General features: G+C 44.7%; 1 long non-coding RNA gene across 1 annotated transcript in view; it reads left to right on the forward strand.

Moving 5' to 3' along the window:
• The window catches only part of LOC137301281 (uncharacterized), a 42,828-nt gene extending 37,053 nt beyond the window's left edge, over positions 1 to 5,775 (forward strand). The window contains exon 3 of the long non-coding RNA XR_010958255.1: positions 5,673 to 5,775. This is a non-coding gene — a long non-coding RNA (uncharacterized lncRNA). The remainder of the gene's footprint in view (positions 1 to 5,672) is intronic.
• Positions 5,776 to 6,000: the final 225 nt, after the last annotated feature.

A 6,000-nucleotide genomic window follows, 5' to 3' on the forward strand; every position in this document is an offset into this window, starting at 1 on the left:
CGACCAGTTATTTTGTCAAAGAAGAGTTGATATATTGGGTAGAAACTGATACAATATCCAGTTCACTTAAACCAGCTCCAGCGATAAAAGTTCTTATCTTCAAATTGCGTTACTGCATTAAACATGTAAGTTCTACAAACAGCTCAGTTATTAGGTGCTGGGCCAGCATAGGATTGAGCAGTACCGACCAGGTGGTCGTAGATTTGATCCTTGGCCTATGTCGAGTTAGGTGATGTTGGCTGGAGCTGAAAGCAGGGACGTTACAATTGGCCTCAGTGCCTCTGCTACCACTCCTGATCACTATTCAATGTCCCCTTGTGGTGATGCACGTGTGGACATCAAGTGAGGACAGGCTTGGGTCAGCTGAGATGCTCTCCACGGTTGAATGTCCTGCAGCCACTCAGGCTCCCTACGCACCTGGGGAATGCTCAGTTCCCAGATGCAAAGGAGAGAAAAAAGTGCAGATGTTGCCCCAGGACTTCTGGGACTTTCACCAAGGGGGAAGGGCTTGGAGATATGTACTTCCAACAGAAGCAGGCACTGTAACAGTATGGTAATGAGGGGGGGGGGGGGGGGAGAGGCCTAATGACGCTCCAATGGTTCTATAGCCCCATTTGGTGGGGCGCCCAAAAAAGCTAGCCCTTGTGCCCGCCCTCCCTCAGGTTAGAGAATGTGAGAGGCAGCATGCGTCAAGGCCACAGAGGTCTGTAAAGACAAGTGGCCTTTTTTCCCCAGGTTTGACACCCGGGACCGGCGGCACCTGGCTGTTGATTTTGGACAGAAGGCTGAAGACCCCACAACCTGTGGCCATTCCCGCTGCCATGGGCCTGTGACGAGGGTACTTGAGGACCATGTTAACGACTTGAACCCACAAATCCAGGAGGGTTCAGGTCACATTAGACGTAGCACACTTCAGGCGCTGTGCCTGACCTAGGCCTAGGTGGAGCAGGGCGAATATGGGGCCTCAGTGTTTAGACTCACCTGTAAAGATTGGGTACTGGAGGACAGTCGGTGTCCTGGAGCTATACCACAGCAAGAGTCGGCGCCTTGAGAAGAGCGGAAGGATAGTATAAGTATGGTTGTGTGAATTTTGTAAAGTGTGATTCTGTTGCAGTAAAGTCTTTAAGGATATCTACAAGAGTTTATGCAACTCAGTGCACTCACACTCCTTATTCAGACTTTCTGCACACTCCCTGTGCAGACTCCTTGCTCAGACTCCCTGTGCAGACCCCTTGGTCAGACTCTCTGTGCACACTCCTTGCTCAGACTCCCTGTGCAGACCCCTTGGTCAGACTCTCTGTGCACACTCCTTGCTCAGACTCCCTGTGCAGACCCCTTGGTCAGACTCTCTGTGCACACTCCTTGCTCAGTCTCCCTGTGCAGTCTCCTTGTTCAGATTTTCTGTGCATACTCCTTGCTCAGACTCCTTGTTCAGACTCCCTGTGCACACTCCTTGCTCAGATTCCCTGAATCGATTGATATCTTACATTGAAATGCAGATAAAATAGACTGAACATTGTGTGTGCTTTATATGCACTGTGGGAGAACCTTCACCACACGGACTGCAGCAGTTCAAGAAGTGGGCTCACCACCACCTTCTCAAGGGCAATTAGGGATGGGCAATAAATGCTGGCCTTGCCAGCGATACCCACATCCCATGAACGAATAAAAAAAATGTTTTACTGTATGAGGGTTATGTGCTTTGTATTATGTTGTTGGACTGGAGTCATGTGTAGGCCAGATTAGGTAGATGAACAAGTTGGATTTTTACAAGAATCCATCAGTCAATTTTTTAATTTTATTCTTTTTTATTTTTGGGGGGTGGGCATCGTTGACAAGGCCAGAATTTATTGCCCATTCCTAGTTGCCTTTGAGAAGGTGGTGGTGAGCCTTCTTCCTGAACCGCTTCAGTCCGTGTGGTGAAGGTTCTCATACATCACTGTTAATTAGAGTTTTTCAGGATTTTGACTCAATGACAATGAAGGACCGGCGATATATATCCAATGCAGGATGGTTTGTGACTTGGAGGGGAACCTGGAGATGATGGTGTACCCATTCGCCTTCTGCCTTTGTCCTTCTGGGTGGTGGAGGTCGTGGGTTTGGGAGGTGCCGTCAAAGAAGCTAGTTGTTGCAGTGCATTCTGTAGATAGTGCAAACTGCAGCCATAGTATGCTAGTGGTGGAGGGACGTTTCAGCTGGTGGATGAGGAGCTGATCATGTGGATTGCTTTTTCCTGGATGGTGTCTTGAGTGTTGCAGCTGCACCCACCCAGGCAAGTGGAGAGTATTCCATCACACTCCACTTGTGCCTTGTAGGTAGTGGAGAGGCTTTGGGGAGTGAGGAGGTGAGTCACTTGCCACAGAATACCCAGCCTCTGACCTGCTCTAGTAGCCATGGCATTAATGAGACTGGTCCAGTTGAGCTTCTGATCAATGGTGATGCCCAGAATGTTGATGGTGGGGAATTTTGCAATGGTAATGCTATTGAATGTCATGGGGAGGTGGTTAGGCTCTCTCTTGTTCTAGATAGTTATTGCCTGGCATTTGTGTGGCGTGAATGTTACTTGCCACTTATCAGCCCAAGCTTGGATGTTGTCTAGCTCTTGCTGCATGAAGGTATGGGCTGCTTCAATACCTGAGGAATTGCAAATGGACCTGAACACTGTGCAATCATCAGCAAACAGCCTTACTTCTGACCTCACGATGAAGGGAGGTCATTGATGAAGCAGCTGAAGATAATTGGGCCTAGGACACTGCCCTAAGAAACTCCTGCAGCAATGTCCTGGGGCTGAGATGATTGGCCTCCAATATCCACAGCCATCTTCCTTTGTGCCAGATATGATTCCAGCCACTGAAGAGTTTTCCCCCTGATTCCCATTGACTTCAGTCTTACTAGAACTCCTTGGTGCCACACTCGATCAATGCTGCCTTGATGCCAAAGGCAGTCATTCTCACCTCACCTTTGGAATTCAGATCTTGTGTCAATGTTTGGACCAAGGCTGCAATGAGGTCTGGAACTGAGTGGCCCTGGCAGAATCCAAACTGAGCATCAGCGAGCAGGTTATTGGTGGGTAATTGCCACTTGATATCACTGTTGCCGACTCCTTCCATCACTTTGCTGATGATTGAGAGTAGGCTGATAGGGCGGTAATTGGCCAGATTGGATTTGTCCTGCTTTTTGTGGACAAGACATCCTGGGTAATTTTCTACATTGTTGGGTATATTCCAGTGTTGTAGCTGTACTGGAACAGCTTGGCTAGAGGCACGGTTAGTTCTGGAACACAGGTCTTCAGCACTACATCTGTCATGTTGTTGGGGCCCCTGGCCTTTGCTGTGTTCAGTGCACTCAGCCGTTTCTTGATATTACGTTTAATGACTCGAATTGGCTGAAGACTGGCATTTGTGAAGTTGGGGACCTCAGGAGGAGGACTGCTAACTAACATTTTTTATAAATATATTAAGAGAAAGGGAGTGGCTAAAGGAAATGTGGGCCCACTAAAGACAGATGCAGGTCATACTGTAATCAACAATAAGGAAATGGTAGACTTGTTAAATGAGCACTTTGCATCTGTCTTCACAATAGAAGAATAGGACAAAATACCAGCGGTACAAGGGAAACTAAAAATAAATCAAAGGGAGGAACTTATTGGATTTAATATCTAAAAAAATGGTAATGGAGAAAGTAATGAGACTTAATATAGACAAATCTTCAGGACCTCATGGTTTCCATCCCAGGGTATTAAAAGAAGTAGGTGAGGAAATTGCAGATGCGTTAGTAATAATCTCCTAAAGCTCTTTTGATTCAGGAATTATGCTGTTGGATTGGAAAATTGCGAATATCTCTCCATTATTTAAGAAACTACAGACCTATCAGTCTAAACATCAGTTGTGGGGAAATTACTAGAATCTGTCATTAGGGACAAAGTAACTGAGCTTGGAAAAATTTGAGCTGATCAGAGAGGGTTAGAGTTGATTTGAGATGGGTAAGTCATGTCTGACTAATTTAGTTGAATTTTTTGAGGAGGTTACTAACAAGGTGGATAAGGGAGTGTCTATATCGACTTTCAGAAGGCATTTGATAAGATTCTGCACAAGAGATTATTAGCTAAAATGAGAGCTTATGGAATTGGAGGCAACCTTGCGGCATGGGTTGGAAATTGGTTGGGAGGTAGGAGACAGAGAGTAGGGATAAAGGGAATGTACTCTGATTGGCAGGATGTGACAAGTAGTGTTCCTTAGGGATCTGTACGGGGGCCTCAGCTTTTCATCATATTTATCAATAACTTGGATGAAGGAATAGAGTTGTATATCGAATTTTGCAGATGACACTAAGTTGGGAGCACAGTAAGTAATGCAGATGGGAGCAGGAAGTTACAAAGGGACATAGATAGATTAAGTGAGTGGGTAAATGTGGCAAATGGAGTCAATGTGGGAAAGTGTGAGGTCATTCACTTTGGATCCAAGAAAGATAAGTCAGAGTATTTTCTAAATGGTGAGAAACTGGGAACTGTGGAGGAGTAAAGAGATTTGGGTGTCCATGTGCACAATCACTAAATGCTAGTGGACAGGTACGAAAAGCAATTACTAAGGCTAATGGAATGTTGGCCTTTAACTCAAGGGGGCTAGAATACAAAGGGAGGAAGTTATGCTTAGTTGTATGGAGCCTTGATCAGACCTCACTTGGAGTACCTCATTCAGTTCTGGGTTCAGATGCTGAGTCAGTTGGAGTTTTCAAAACTGAAATCGATAGATTTCTGTTAGGTAAGGGTACCAAGCGATATGGAGCAAAAGTGGGTAAATGAATTTGAGGTGTAGATCAGCCACGATATAATTGAATGGCGGCACAGGTTTAATTTGCTGAACGGCCTACTCCTGTCACTATGTTTCTATTATCCACTTGGCACTTCTAGCTGAAGATGGTTGCAAATGCTTCAGCTTTTTCTTTTGCACTCACATGCTGAACTCCACCATCATTGAGGATGGGATGTTCATGGAACTTTCTCCTCCTGTTAGTTGCTTAATTGTCCAACACCATTCGCGACTGGACGTGGCAGCACCTGAGAGCTTTGAGCTATTGTGCCAGTGCAGAAATTATGAAATTCACTGAATTCAATTTCACAGCATACAATGGTGAAATTTGACCTCAAAACCTTTGGGTTATTAGTTCAGTACTATAAGCATTACACTACTGTATCCTAATATAAAACACATACTCTGAAACAGTGGGGCTGAGTGTCAATTTTGGTTTTGGTGCCAATTTGAATTGGTACCATTTTGAGGGGTTGCATCAGTTTTGGTTTTGGTGCTATCTTTGGTTTTGGGTGCCTGTTTTGGGTTTGGTGCCATTTTACATTAATTGCCAACTTGTTGCCAAAAGTCAAGGGTTTTATTTGTCATTGTTCAGATACTAAGTTTGTTTTATTGCATTTTACTTTCCATTGGGTGGATTGAGAAACCTCTAGTAGTAATTTAACAAACAACGGTGTGCTTAATTGAAAGCCATGTGTGGTAACCATGCCTAATATCCAGCTGCAACAAACGCAGAAAGGATGATGGAATTTGATGACTTAAACGTTCATGTGCTTAAAAACCTTTGGCACAAATGAAGTGACTTGCAACAGTACCCAGCTGGAAATGTTTTCCAAACGGCTCATTGTTTCTTTATATTTACAGATACAAGACATCTTGTGTCTGATTTCATGATCTAACCTTCACAGATACGGATTGACGCCGCATTTAGGAAAATAAATCCTTGAGAGGGTCTGCTGGAATAAACTGGTTGGATAAAAATTACATCATTTTGTGTCTATTTTGTTCTGAGGTCAGAATGTCATTGTGGTGGGAGTACTGACCATGAAATAAGAATAACGACTTCTTCAGATGGCACAAGCGCCTTTTGCCCTATGAGGCACTGCCAGCACTCCAGTCTCTCAGCTTTACTTGGATAAAGTTCCCATCCCTGAAGTCAGTTACTTTTAATGAAAGCCACACACACACAACC

The sequence above is a fragment of the Heptranchias perlo genome, chromosome 33 (assembly GCF_035084215.1).
Source record: "Heptranchias perlo isolate sHepPer1 chromosome 33, sHepPer1.hap1, whole genome shotgun sequence".
NCBI classification, from domain to species: Eukaryota; Metazoa; Chordata; class Chondrichthyes; order Hexanchiformes; family Hexanchidae; genus Heptranchias; species Heptranchias perlo.